Source organism: Eulemur rufifrons, chromosome 19, assembly GCF_041146395.1.
Source record: "Eulemur rufifrons isolate Redbay chromosome 19, OSU_ERuf_1, whole genome shotgun sequence".
NCBI lineage: Eukaryota > Metazoa > Chordata > Mammalia > Primates > Lemuridae > Eulemur > Eulemur rufifrons.
This window is the reverse complement of record NC_091001.1, coordinates 40,823,873-40,839,648: the sequence shown is the minus strand read 5'-3', so window position 1 is coordinate 40,839,648 and position 15,776 is coordinate 40,823,873.

Sequence of the window (15,776 nt, the reverse complement as noted above, 5' to 3'; positions counted from 1 at the left end):
AGTGCTTTATAATGTCATTTGAGGGTGGACTATGTTAAGTAAAAGTTGTCTACTATAAGCCCTAAAGCAACCATTAAAATAACATGAAAAGGAGTTATAGCTGATAACCAATAAAAAAGATAAAATTAAGTCATAAAATGCACTCAACCCAAAAGAAGGCAGGAAAAGAGAGAGAAAGAACAAATAATAAATTGATAAATAGAAAACAAATGGCAAGATGATGGAATGAAATACAATCATATCAATGATCACATTTGGTGGTCCAAACATCTCAATTTGAAGGCAAATATTGTCAGGTAGTAATGTAAAATTAAAACCCAAGGGCTACCTATAAGAAATCTAATGGAAATATAAAGACACAAATAGGTTAAAAGTAAAAAAAAAATGTAAGCAGATATACCATGCTAACACCAATCAAAAGAAATCTTGAATGGGGTATATTAGTATCAGGTGAAGTCAATTACAAAGCAAAAAAAAAAAAAAAAATTACCCATGGACAAAGAGTGTCATATATAATAATAAAAAGATCAATACATCAAGAGGATATACAATTCTAACATTTAGATGTCTAAAATAGACTTTCAAAATACATGAAGCAAAATTTGAAAGAACTGCAAGGATAGTGAAATCCACAATTATAGATTTCACCACCCATGTGTCCTAGATTGAGAGAACCACTATATACAGAATCAGTGGACAGAGAAGATTTGAACAACCCTTCTAATGAACCTGACATCACTGAGATTTATAGAACACTCCACCCCACAATAGCAGAATGCACATTTTTTTCAAGTGTACACAGAACATTTACCAAGATAGATCATATTTTAGGCCATAAGAATATTCTTAATAATTTAAAAATGGATCAAGTCATATAAAGTATTGCTCTCTACAATGGCATTAAATCAGAAATAAAAAACAAAAATCTCTAGAAAATGTCCAAATAATTGGAAACTAAAAAGTAGACTTTTAAATAATCTATGGATCTGAGAAAAAAATTGAAAAGGAAATTAGAAAGTGTTTTAAACTAAATGAAAATGAAAACACAACCTATCAAAATGTGTGAACGCAGCTAAAGCTGTATTTAAAAGGAACTTTATAATACCAAACACCTACATCAGAAAAGAAAAAAAATATTTCAAATTGAAGACCAACTTTAAGAAACTAAAGTAAGAGGAGCTAATGAAACCTAAAGTAAGCAGAAGAAAGGAAATACTAATAATAAAGATCACAGCAAAAATCAATACAATAGAAAACAGAAAGCAATAGAGAAATATCAATGAAACAAAACACTGGTTCTTTGAGATTGATTAATCTGATGAACCTCTAATTAAACAGCTTCATTGTGGTTTTTACGGAACATTTGTTTCCAGGTTATTATCTTCTACTATGCAGTATGTGTGTTACATACGTTGTTTCCTTTCTTACCCTATTGCCCTCATTCTTGTCCAAGCTGTCAAGAGCTTAACTTTGCTTTTTTTTTTACAAATCACAGCTGGGAAATTGACACTGATGCAATCCACTGACCTTATTCAGATTTCATGTTTTGCATGCCCTCATTTGTATGTATGTGTGTGTGTTTAGTTTTTTATAATTTTATCATGCCTCGATTTCTGTGACCACCACCACAATCCAGATTCAGAGCAGTTCAGATGCAAAGTGTCCTCACGCTACCCTTATATAGCTATAGCCACCTTTCTCTTACTGCCACCCCCTGCTCCCATCTCTAATCCTTGGCAACAACTTCTCTCTTCTACTCCATAATTTTATCACTTCAACAAAGTTATATAAAGGGAATCAGACAGGGATTGGTCTTTTTAACGCTGCATAATTCCTGGAGACCCGTCCAAGTTGTTGCACATATTAATAGTTCATTCTTATTCACTGTTGAGTAGAATTCTATGGGATGGCTGTACCACAGTTTGTTTAAACACTTACCTGTTGAAGGACACTTCTGCTTTTTCCATTTTTTTAGCTATTATGAATAAAGCTGCTACAGACATTTCTGTACAGGTTTTTGTGTGGACGTAAGTTTTCATTTCTCTGGGATAAATGCCCAAGAGTGCAATTGCTGGGCCATATAATGGTCACATGTTTAATTCCAAACATAAAACCTAAAACCATAAATTTCTAGAGGAAAATATAATGAATATGTTTGTGACCTTAGGTTAGGTAACAAATTTTTAGATACAACATCAAAATCAGGATCCATAAAAAGAAAATAATGATAAATTGTACATGATCAAAATTGAGAAGTTTTGCTTTCTAAAATACATTTTTAAGAGAATGAAAAGTAAAAAGTAGAACACAAGATACTAGAGGCTGGGAAGGGTAAGGAGAAGGGAAGGATAGAGAGCGAGTTGTTAAAGGATACAAAATTACAGCTAGATAAGAGGAATAAGTTCTAGTGCTCTATTCCACTGTAGGATGACTATAGTTAATAATATATTATGTAGTTTCAAATAGCTAGAAGGAGGATATTAAATATTCCCAATACAAAGAAATGATAAATGTTTAAGATAATGGATATGCTAATTACCCTGACCTGATCACTATATATTATATGCATCAAAACATCACCATATACCCCATGAATGTGTACACTTATTATCTGTCAATTAAAAAATCTGTTTAAACATATAAAAATAGAACGAAAAGTAAACCACAGACTGGTAGAAAATACTTGCAAGTCCCATTTCTGATTAAAGACTTGGATCCAGAATATATAAAGAACCCTTAAAACTTAACAATAAAAAAAACCCAACAACCCGATATAAAATGGGCAAAGATTTGAACTGACACTTTACCAAAGATGATATACAGATGCCAAATTGCCAAATAAGCACATGAAAGGTACACAATATTATTGATTTGGGAAATGCTAATTAAAACCACAATGAGCTATCACTATACATAGATTAGAATGTCTCAAATTAAAACATCTGAACATACCAAGGGTTGCAAAGGATGTGGAGCAACTCCAATTGTCACACACTGCTGGTGGGAATGTAAAAGGACTCAACTACTTTGAAAAACAGTTTGGCAGATTTTAAAAAAGTTAAACACATACCTACCATATGGCCTAGCCATTCTACTCCTAGACAAGAAGAGAAAAGAAAGCATATGTCCTCACCAAGACTTGTACACAAATATCTACAGCAGCCTTATTTGTAATAGCCCCAAATGGGAAGCAGCCTAAAGGTACATCAAGAGGTGACTGGTGGAGTGAGCTGCGGTATGCCCATACAATGGAATATTGCTCAGCTTTAAAAAAAAAACACAATTATTGTAAGTGGCACAATGCAAATGAATCTCCAAAGTAATTATGCCGAGTGAAAGAAGAAAGGCAAAAAAAGAACAGATGTATGATTTCACTTCTATTAAATTTTGAGAAAATGCGAATCATGAAAAGTGATAAAAGCTGAGGGATGAGGAGTGGGGAGGGGAGGAGAAAGTGGCAGAGAGGAGAGTGAGGAGTCCTTTGGAAACGCTGGGCATTTCCATGACCGTGGTTGTGGTGATTGGTGACGGTCTCAGGGGTGTGTACACATGTTCAAATTTATCTAATCATTTGCTTTAAGTATGTGTGGTTTCTTGTCTGTCAGCTCACCTCAATAAACCTGTTTAGAAGTTTAAATAAAGTTTTCCTGCAAAGAAATCTTCAGGCCTAGGTGTAGTCATTGGTGGATACTCCTGAACACTAAGGAAGAAATAACATGGATCTTACACAAACTCTTCTAGAGAGCAGATGGAAAGGAAATACTTTCCAACTTGCTCTATGAGGCCGACATCTCCTTGATAGCAAAACCAGACAAAATAAGACAATACAAAAAAAGAAAAATTGCCAGCTGTTCTCTCTTATGATACAAAATCCTGAAGAAAATATCAGCAAATTGCATCCTGCATTTTATAAAAAGTGTAATATGTCACAAAGAAGTTGGGTTTATTCCAGTAATGCAATGTTAATTTAACATTTGAAAAATCATTTGATGTAATGCACCACATTATCAGAACAGATGTGAAAAATCATATTGTTTAATATTATTTTAACAGATTTATAAAAAGCATATGACCAAATTCAACACTTACTTAAAAAAAAAAAAGGCAGTTAGCAAACTAGAAATAAAAGAGCTTCTTTAGTCTGATACAACATTTTTAAAAATTCCATGACAAACATCATACTTAATGGTAGCATAGTAAAAGCTTTCATCCCTGTGATCAGGAATGGAACAAGGATGTTATGACTGCTTCTGTTCAATATTATGCTGTGTGATATGGCCAGTTCAAGAAGGTTAGAAAAAAAAAAGTTATAGGAATTGAAAGGAAATAATCAAACGGTTATTCTTTACCACAACATGATTGTATACGTAGAAAGGATTCTACAAACTCTTAGAATTAATGATGAATTTAGTAAGAACACTGAATACAGAGCCAACCTACAGCAATCAATTGTATTTCTATACATCATAACAAACAATCACAAAATAAAATTTTAAGAAGATACCATTTAAAAGAGCATCAACAAACATCATACAACTATGAATGAATTTAATGAAAGTTGTATAATTCCTCTACATTGAAAATTACAAGACAGTACACAGAGAAATCAAAGAAGACCAAAAATAAATGGCAAATATACTATATTAATTTTTTTGTACTATAAAAATCTCATTTCTCCTCAAGTTGATCTGTTGATTCAATAAATTTATATGGGAATGCAAAGGGCCAAGAAGAGTCAAGACATCCTTGAAGAATAAGAAGAAAGCTGAAATTCTTACTTACCCATGGCTGAGTTCCTATGGAACACAATGGAGAGTCCAGAAACAGATTTGCACATACAGTGTCACTGATTTATTACAAAGGTGACGCTGCAGCACAATGGGGACATATTTTTTTTCCAAAAACAGTGCTGGACCAATTGGATATTCATAAGGAACAAAAATCTTAGTATCTACCTCACACCAGACAAAGAAACAAATTCCAGATGAATTGTAGATCTGAATGTGAAGGGTAAACAATAAAACTTCTAGAGGAAAACATTACAGAATATCTTTGTGACACAGGGTTAGGCAAAGGTTTCCTACTAAATAGGACACAAAAAGCATCAGTTATAAAGGAAAATTGATAAATTAGACTATGTTAAAATTAAGAATTTCTGTTCCTCAAAGGATACCCTAGGGAATTGAAATACAAATTACTGAGTAGAGCAAGGTGTTTGCAATTCATATCTAACAGAATTTGATAAAGAACTCATACCAGTAAAGGAGGAAAATACAGACAGTCGTTGGGCAAAACAGGTGAACAGCTATGTCACAACGGGAAAAGCAAATGTTCAATATTTATATGAAAAGTATGGCATCAAGAGGCATCAGGTGACTACAAACCAAAACCACCAGGAGACACTAATACACATACAACAAAATGATTAAAATCTAAAAGGACAGATAATACCAAGTGTTGGCAAGGATGTAGAGCAACTGGAACCCTCGATCACTGCTCATGAGCGTAAAAATTTGTACAACTGTTTGGCTGTAATATCTGCTAACACTAAGTATGTGCATACCTTACCTTAGCCCCAATAATTCCACCCCTGGGTATATCCCCAACAGAAATGTGTACACACATACACCAAAATGCACATGCAAAAATGCTTATAGCAGCATTACTGATAAATGCTAAAATGACAAACAAGCCAAACATTCCTCAGCAGTAGAATAATCGATAAACTGTGGTATAGTCATACAACAGAATACTCTACAGTGAGCAAACATTTTTTGTCAAGGGTCAAATAGTACATATTTTTGGTTTTGCAGGCTGCATATGTCTCCATTGCATAATCTTCTTTATGTTTTTACAACCCTTTACAAAGTAAAAGCCATTCTTAGCTGAGAGTCATACAAAAACAGGCCAGGATAGTGTGCACTGTACCGAATAGGTAAGTTTTTATCCCTCGTTCCGCCTTCCACACTGCCCTTATCTTGGTTTCCAAATGTCCTTTACATCTTTTTGTGCCCGTGCATACCCACTGTTTAGCTCCCACTTATAAGTGAGGACATGTGGTATCTGTTTTTCCATTTCTGAAATACCTCACTTAGGATAATGGTCTCCAGTTCCACCCAAGTTGCTGCAAAAGATATTATTTCATTTCTTTTTCTGCCTGAGTAGTACTCCATGGTGTATATATATATACACACCAAATTTTCTTTATCCAATCTTGAATTGAAGAGCACTTAAGTTGATTCCACATCTTTGCAATTGTGAATTGTGCTGTGATACACATTCGAGCATGGGTGTCCTTTTTTATAACATGATTTCTTTTCCTTTGGGTAGATATCCAGTAGTGGGATTGCTGGATGAAATGGTAGGTCTACATTTATTTCTTTGAGGTATCGCCATACTGTTTTCCATAGAGCTTGTACTAATTTGCAGTCTCACAAGCAGTGCATAAGTGTTCCTTTCTTTCTGCATCCATGCTAGTATCTATTGTTTTTTGACTTTTTAGTAGTGGCCATTCTGATGGGGTAAGATGGTATCTCACTGTAGTTTTAACTTGTATTTCCCTGATGATTAGTGATGTTGAGCATTTTTTCATATGTTTGTTGGCCATTTGTCTGTCTTCTTTTGAAAAACTTCTGTTTATATCTTTTGCCCATTTTCTGATGGATTTTTTTTCTCGCTGATTTAATTACTTTCTTCTTAATTCCATTTTCTACCAGTTTCATTTTAGCTGTCCTAGTTAGTAAAACCTTAGCCCACCAAAGTGTGTACCTCCATCTAAAATGTTTGCCAGTAGCCCAGAAGATGGTGCTTGTAACTCATAGTCACTAGATTATTGTTAAATAAGAGTACCAAAAATATTGTCTTTCCCTGCCACGGGGGTGGGGGCAGGAGGTGAGACAGATTGGAGACAAATAGAAAGTGTAGCCCCTTGAGGACAATGGCTCCAGCATCTGGCCTGCAGCCTTTCTGCTGGAGCACAACACTTAAATTTCTCTCTTACAGAAGAGAATTAAGAACACAGCTTCGTTAGAAACAAAAAGCCTAGTTGAACATACTTTTCTCATTTATGCTTTATCCTAAACATTTGTAAAGATTTAGCAGCTCACCCCAGCAAGCCTTTTTAATCCACATTCCAGTAATAGAGATTTCAGAAACGCTTTCTCAAGGACGTTTTTGTGTCCAGGTTTCAACCGAGCCAAGATACTTCATTCTCTTAGGGGGCTCCGTGAAATCTTGAAAGCGTGACCCACAGGACAGACAAGAAAGTTATTCTCTGAGTGTGATGTTCTCGGACATGGTCCCACATTCCACCAGGGTGGGACTGCAGGGCAAGCTTTGGGGGTCTGGGCATGAGCAGAAAGTGGTCCAAGTTGTCTTCCACCATTAGGAAATGCTGCTGTGCCTCAACCCTGGGTGGAAAAAGTGATGCATCCTGACTTTTGTTTCGATTGTACTTGAGCTGGGTACATAGTAGGATGAGGCTTCTTGGAAAAAAAAATGAGGCTTTAAAAGAAGGAAGGAAACAAGTGAGAGGTGTTAAGTGAGGGCACAGCATCCGGGGGCTTGCTATACGCCAGGAGAGCAGGATAGGGTTTAAAATGATCAGAATGGGCAGGGGCTTCACAATGCTGACCAGAAGCATCCCTTACTTGCTTCTTCCTAGGGAGAACCAAAATAGTGAGTAGATAATCACACTTTGAACAGATCACCCAAGAGTGAACACTGGAATTCAACAGAAAAGTGACAAGGAACACCTAAAGCAAGGAAAGAGAGGAAGTCAGGCAGCCTGCTCAGATAGGGAGGCTGGGAGCTGGGAGAGACTCCTCCATGTGGGGAAGGGGTAAGTGAGAGACCCTCAGTGATCCACATTCCCATGGGACTCCTACAATCCCAGCCATGGGACAGCCCCTGGACTTTGAGGCCCTGAAACTTACACAGGTAGCTGCCGGGAGGGGAGACATGCAGAGGCACTGCTGCAGGGAGGGAGCTCACACTGGATCCCACACACTCCCCAGCCCTAAGCAGCTACAGCGAGGTGCCTTTTGGGAGCCCAGCTTCAGCACACCACGCACTGTCCTGGGCCCAGCTGCACCAGGGCCTAGGCAAGAGCGAAGTGTGCACTGATACTGTATGGACTGAGGCCCAGCAAGTCACGTTTCCCACCTGCTACCCTAGGCTGCCAACTGAAGACAGGTGTATCCTCCCTAGTGGCAGGGACCCTCTCCCCACGTTCTACCAGGGCCTGGAGATCGCCCTTCCCCTGCTTACCCCGGGTGGCACCTGCACACACCATATGGAGGCCCGAAGACAAGCCTGCCCAACTAGCTTCATCTCCTCTCCCGTGTCAGAGGACACAGTCCAGGGGCCCAGGCCACCACCACCGGCAGCTGAGCACTCCTCCCGGGAACCTGAGACTGAGCCTACCCATCCTGCACTACTATCACAGCTGGCACCTACCTGCACCTGCCACTTGTGGGCCTAGAGACCAGCCTTCCCAGTCCATTGCAGCCACCACCGGCACCAGTGAGCACAGCTTGAGACCCAGAGGGTCAAGCCACCACTGCTACTGCCATCACCCACACCATGACAGTTGCTCAGGCCCCGAGAACACACCCATCTGCCCTGCCCACTGCTGCCACTATGAGCAGCTAGCTGAGCAAGCCACCTGGAGGCCCAAGAATCAGCTGGCCTGGACCTGCTAACCTCTGTGCCAGCATAGAGACCAATCACCTCTGATGAATATAGATGTACAAATCCTCAACAAATACTAGCAAACTGAATCCAACAGCACATCAAAAAAATAATACACCACGATCAAATGGGATTTATCTCAGGGATGCAAGGATGGTTCAATGCACACAAATCAATAAATGTGATACATCATATCAACAGAATGAAGGACAAAAATTATATGATCATCTCAATTGACACTGAAGAAGCTGTGGGGACAGAGGCGCAGCGAGGTGTGTTTTCCACTTGCTGGCCTAGGCTACCCACTGAAGGCAGGTGCATCCTCCCCAGTGGCAGGGACCACTTTTGATAAAGCATTTGATAAAGCCCAACATCCCTTTTGATAAAAATTCTCAACAAATTAGGCATAGAAAGAATGTACCTCAACATAATAAAGCCCATATGTGACAGACCCACAGCTAACATCATACTGAATGGGGAAAAGCTGAAAGCCCTTCCTCTAAGAACTGGAACAAGACAAGGATGCCCACTTTCACCATTCCTATTTGACAGAGAAATCAGGCAAGAGAAAGAAACAGAAGGCATCCAAATTGGAAAAAGGAAGTCAAATTCCCCTTCTTTTCTGGTGATATGATCTTATAGATAGAAAAATTTAAAGACTCCACCAACAAACTCTTAGATCTGATAAATTTAGTAAAGTTACAGGATACAAAAATGACATATTTTACATGTCTACATACAAAAATCAGTAATGTTTCTATACACCAATAATGAACTAGCAAAGAAAGAAATCAAGAAAGCAATCCCATTTACGATAGCTACAAAATAAAAACAAAACTAAAAGCAACCTAGGAATACATTTAACTGTGGAGGTAAAGAGCTCCACAAGGAAAACTACAAAATGCTGATGTAAGAAATTAAAAAGGCACAAACAGTGGAAAAACATCTCATAAATCAAAAGAATTAACATTGTTAACATGACCTTACTACCCAAAACAATCTACATACAGATTCAATCCAATCCCTAATAAAATAACAATTTCATTTTTCATAGAATTAGCAAAAACAATCCTAAAATTTGTTTGGAACCAAAAAAGAGCCCAAATAGCTTAAACAATACTGACTGAGCAAAAAGAACAAAGCTAGAGGCATCAATCACACTACCTGACTTCAAAATATATTATAAGACTGTAGTAACCAAAACAACATGGTATTAGTATTAAAACAGACACATAGACCAATGGAACAGAATAGATAATCCAGAAATAAATCCATGTATTTATAGCCAACTGATTTTCGACAAAGGCACCAAGAACATAAACTGGGGAAAGAATACCCTCTTCAATAATGGTGCTGGGAAAATCAGATACCCACATGCAGAAGAACAAAACTTGACGCCTATCTTTCACCATATAAAAAAATCTACTCATGATGGATTAAAGACTTAAATGTAAGTCCCTAAACTATAAAACTACTAGGAAAAAACATGGGGAAAACACTCCACAATATTGGTCTAGGCAAAGATTTTATGTCTAAGACCTTAAAACCACAGACAACTAAACAAAAATAGGCAAATGGGACTATATTAAACTACAAAGCTTCTGCACAGCAAAGGAAACAATCAACAAAGTGAAGAGACAGCCTGCTGAATGGGAGAAAATATTTTCAAACTATCTATCTGACAAGGGACTGGTATCCAGAATATACACAGAACTCAAACAACTCAGTAATTTAAAAAATTCCATTAAAAAGTAATCAAAAGACATGAATAGACATTTCTCAGTAGAAAATATACCAATGACCAACAGTTATATGAAAAAATGCTCAACATCAATAATCATCAGGGAGATGCAAATCCAAACCATGATGACATAGTGTCTTATCCCAGTTAGAATGGCTATTACTAAAAAGACAAAAAATGGGTGCTGGCAAGGATGCAGAGAAAAGGAAACTCTTATGCACTTGTTAGTGGAAATGTGCATTAGTATAATCACCATGGAAAACAGTATGGAGTTTTCTCAAAAAACTGAAAATAGAACTACCATATGATCCAGCAATCCCACTACTGGGTGTTTACCCACAGTAAAAGAAATCAATATATCAAAGGGATTCCTGCATTCACATGTTTATTGCAGCACTGTTCACAATAGCAAAGATTTGGGATCAACCCAAGTGTCCATCAATGGACAAATGGATAAAGAAAATGTGGTATACATACACAAGAGAATACTATTCAGTCGTAAAAAAGGATGTAACCCTGTCATTTGCAGCAATAAGGATGGCACTGTAGATCATTATGTTATGTGAAAGAAGCCAGACACAGAAAGACAAATGTCACATGTTCTCACTCATATCTGGGAGCCAAAAAATTTCATCTCATGGAGATAGAGAATAAAATGATAGATACTAGAGGCTGGGAAGGGTGTGTGGGTGGGAGAGAGGGTTGAAGAGAGGTTGGTTAATGGGTACACACATACAGTTAGATAGAAGAAATAAGTTCTATTTTTCAATAGAGAGTAGGGTGACTGTAGTTAGCAACAATATATTGCATATTTCAAAGTAGCTATTAATAGAAAAGACTTGAAATGTCCCCAACACATAGAAATGATAAATACTTGAGGTGGTGGACACACCAAATACCTTGACTTGATCATTACACATTCTATGCATGTAACAAATACTCACATGTACCCCATGAATATGTAAAATATCATGTATCAATAAAAGAAAAAAACTGAAACTTATCAGAACGGAAAGAAGGGTCAGAGTGTCAGAAATGTGTGGGTAGGTAGTAACAGGAGGAAGAGGAAGCACAAGTTGGATGTGGGGAGAGAGAAATAAGAGCAAAACAGAAGTGGAAGGGCAAAAAGAAGGTAAAGAGGTACAAAGGTGTCCAGGGAAGCTACCAAGGCTAGCACACCTCACCTGCATCTGCTTCCTTGCCCGCCAATCAGCAAGTGGTGAGGATAACTCAACTGCTGATGACACTTCAGACTGGCTCTCAAGGAAAGAATGGCTCTAACTGATCAAGTGATTAGAGCCCCTTCCTACACCTTACCATGCTATGCCTATGAATGGAAGAACTCTGGAGGCAGCAAGGGCAGAAATATGAACAATAACATGCAGCAGTTCAAAAGAAACTAAGACATGGGTATTATATGACCTGCCCGAGGCTACTCAACCAGTAGTGGTGTAGTTGAGATTTTTAGGTGTAGAGATTAAAAAAAAATTTACAAATCACCAAAATTGATGTAGTGCTTAGAAGGTCTTCTCCAAAGCACATGCCATTCTGACCGCCATCTCGTCTAATTCTACCATTGGAGACTCTTTCCAGTAAGATCTGCTGTAAAGAACTCCTACCTAAGCACCTTGGTTCTCCAACTTCAGTGTGCATGAGTCAAATGTATGGATGGGGACAATGACACAGCAGATTCCCAGGCTCTGAGTAGAATTAGGTCTGGGCAGGGAGTGGTGTGGACACAGTAGCACCACTCACTGATTTCCCATGGCGGTGTGTGTTGAGGTGTGGGTGTGGCCAAGCTTTGGGAAATGGGTGGCTGTGGCAATCAGTTGCCAGGGCAATATATTACTTTCTTAGAGCTGCCATAGAAGGTATCACAAACTGGGTGGTTTAAAACAAGAGAAATGTATTCCCTCAGAGTTTTGGAGGCTAGAAGTCTAAAATCAAGATGTCATCAGGGCTGTGCTCCTTTCAAAGGCTTTAGGGAAGAATGCTTCCTTGCCTCTTATAGATTCTGGTGGTTGTCTGAAATTTTTGGTGATTCTTGGCCTACAGATGCATCACTTCAATCTCTGCTTCTGTATTCTTGTGGCCTTCTCCCTTGTATGTCTGTGTCCAAATTTCCCTCTGCTTATAAATACACCAGTCCTATTGGATATAAGGCCCACTTTGATCAATATCACCTCCTCTTAACTTGATTATATCTGCAAAGACCCTATTTCCAAATAGGGTTACATTCACAGGTTCCAGGTAGACAAGAATTTTGGGGGGTGGGGAGATACTATCCAACCTAGCGCAAGCAGTAACAGTGATTGTAAATGACGTGGGCTCGGATGACTGCTTTTGATTAGCACTCAGGAGTGTACATAGGGAAAAGACAAAATTAAAAGAAAACCCAGAATGCTCAGAAAATCAGAAAGCTTCTACACTATGGCAGCACTGGAGTCCCTTACCTCCCACAGCTGTAGGCAGCTGCAGACCAAGACCACGGTCTGGCTGTGACAACTGCAGTGGTGCTGCGCCGTTAATTGCTCAACCCTGCCAGGTCTCTCACACTGAGGTTTATGTCACCGTACTAGGAAACTGTAGAGAATGACATGTGCCCTAAGAAATGAGAAGGGGACATTTGGGCAGATATGAAGTGGCTGAGAATTTTGAACTATCAAATCCCTCTTAATCCCTTGATAGTGGAAAGCAGACACTTGCCCCTTCCCCAAACACCTTCCCCGAACCTTTCAGTAACTGCACTGGGCAGATGTAGCACGAGACCCACGGCCACCACCCTCCCTGCCTCCAGGCCCTAAAGACAGCTCCAGCTCACTGCAGCCTTCATGCAGATGTGCAAGGCCTGCTGTGAAAGGTGATAACCTGTACCCCTGCAAGAGTTTTAGAACTTTGCTGAGTTTTACTGGCAAGAGTCTAGGAAGCATGTATGGAAGTGAATTCTGTGGGTGTAAAGCCAAGGAAGAAGAAATATAAAACATGATCGGGCCAAATTAATTAATATGGATGTACTCACTCAGGGTTTGGGATTTAAAATGTTGGCTTGTGCATCTAGATGGGCATCATTAGTTGGTTAGGGTTAATTGAAGCCCGGACTCAAATGGTCGCCTATAGTCGATGAGGCTGAACTCTCCTGGTCATGCTTTGAAAACTTTGGTGTGCATGAGAATCACCAGGTCGTGGAAATGTGTCGGTGAGAGGGCCCAATCCTTGAGAAGCTCTGAGGTGGCTGTTCCCTGAAGATTGGAGATATTGGTGGTGTGGCAAGTTATTGGATTTTCTGATCTCAATAGGACCTTTAGAAGGCTGGTGGTTGTATTTACCCTTCGGGGGCGAGGTAGGTGCAATGATCACAGTAAATAAGAGACAGAGCTGGTATCAGAATGTTTTAACATGCATATGGTAAGAGCTGGGGCCCTTAGAATGAAATAGATAGAGGTAGATACCCAACTCGAGTTGCCATAGTGGAAATTCAGGGTCTCTTACACAGTTCTAAGATATAAGCCAGTTCATAGCTCAAGAACTTCCCAATTGATATGTACACACAGGTCCAGTTTATCATGAATATTCTTCCAAACCTTCCCCAGAGGGACCTGAGGCCATTTTTGAAGACTGTGTCCTGAGGTAATCAGACTTTTCAGGAGTTATCAGATACTGGCTCTGAACTGGTGCTAATCCCTGGAGAATCAAAGCCACTATGGTCCACAAATCATAGTGGGGACATTCTGAAGCAAGTGATAGGTGAAGTCTTTACCCTAGTCTGTGTCACAGTAGATCTAGTGAGACTATGAACACATTATGTGGTTAATTTCCCCACTATCAAAATTAGAGTGTGAATAGATATACTTAGTAACTGGTTACAACTCAACATTGGTTCCCTGACTATGGAGTGAAGACTATTATGGTAGGAAGAGCCAGGTAGAAGTCCCTGAAATTGCCTCCAACACCCATCATTAAGAAAGTAAACTATAGGAATGCCATGTCCCTGGGAGTTTGCAGACATTACTGCTGCTATCTAAGGCCTGATAGGTACAGAGGCAAAGACTCCAGCCACACCTATACTTAAATCACCTGTTGAAATAGCCAGATGGCTCTTGGAGAGTAACTCAGACAATCATAGACTTAACCAGATGGTGAGGACGATTACAGTGGTGGTGCTGTTGTGGTATAATTATCGAGGTAAATCAACAGACCAATCTGATTACCCTAGGGGAGATTGGGTAACCCCTATAGGATGGAGGCAGGAAGAGTTGTGTTTGCAATCCAGGAGATTCCCTGGGGTGCCCCTTAATACTCACTTGCCCCGGACAAATGAAAAACTTTGCCAATCCAGCCAAGGCAAGACCACCGAAGGCTCAGATTTTGCAGGATCAAGGATCTGAGTCACCCGACCTGTTGAGCCGAGATGCAGGCAGAGGGAGAGGGGGCACGTGGAATTCCTGGCGAAAGAAGGAAGCTGGCCTCAGCTTAGGCCTGTGCCCCGCTGCAGAAGCGGGGACTGTGGCAGCTGCGGGTTTGTTAATGAATTGCTGTTGCCTCTGTTTTCTCCCCTCATATGGAGGGTACTAGTCATGGCTAATATTTTAGGTTTCAGGAGGGAGTATGACCAAATGGACCCCAATACGGTAACTGAGGGGACTTTCTGCATCCCTTGGTCAGGGATACCAATTGTTTCCTGAATAAAAGACAGAAGATGCTAAGGGACAGCGAGGTATTCCCATTGTCTGAGGGGGGTTGACCGGGGGGACCACAGTAATAGACGTCCCTGCCTTCTGCCTGCTGGTTGATTCCCAGGATGGGAGAAGAGTGCGGTGGGGGTATTTATTCCGCCGACTCCCTGCACATGGCATGGCCTTGGTTGGTTGCCTCCCTCTATGAAGGCCGCAGAGGGCTACGAGGCACCCTCTCCAAATGCCACTCCTCTTCCCAGTGCCAGTCATACCCAGGGGTGGTAATGGCTGTTTTTAGTGCTGGGTGTTGCTCTCTCTTCTGTTTATTTCCCTAAACTCTGCCTGTACCTTTGCAAATATCTCCTTTATTAAATCCTCCAACTACCCAATTCATGTGTGCTCTCTGCGTCCTCCCAGGACCCTGACTGATGCATAGATGAACAGATGGACAGTTTTCAACCCCCCACTAATAATTGCCAGCCCCCACCTGGCAATGCTTGGGCCTGAGATAAGGTAGTTGGGGACTGCAGCCACAAATGCCCTGGCCACCCTTTGTGTCTCCTTTCCTTCCAATCAGACAAGGACCTGCAGAACCAGTAGCACCCCCTAACCAGCAGCATCCTCTACCTCCCATCTTGCCTGGTTTTTTCTTTCCTGTCCCTGCTAACTAG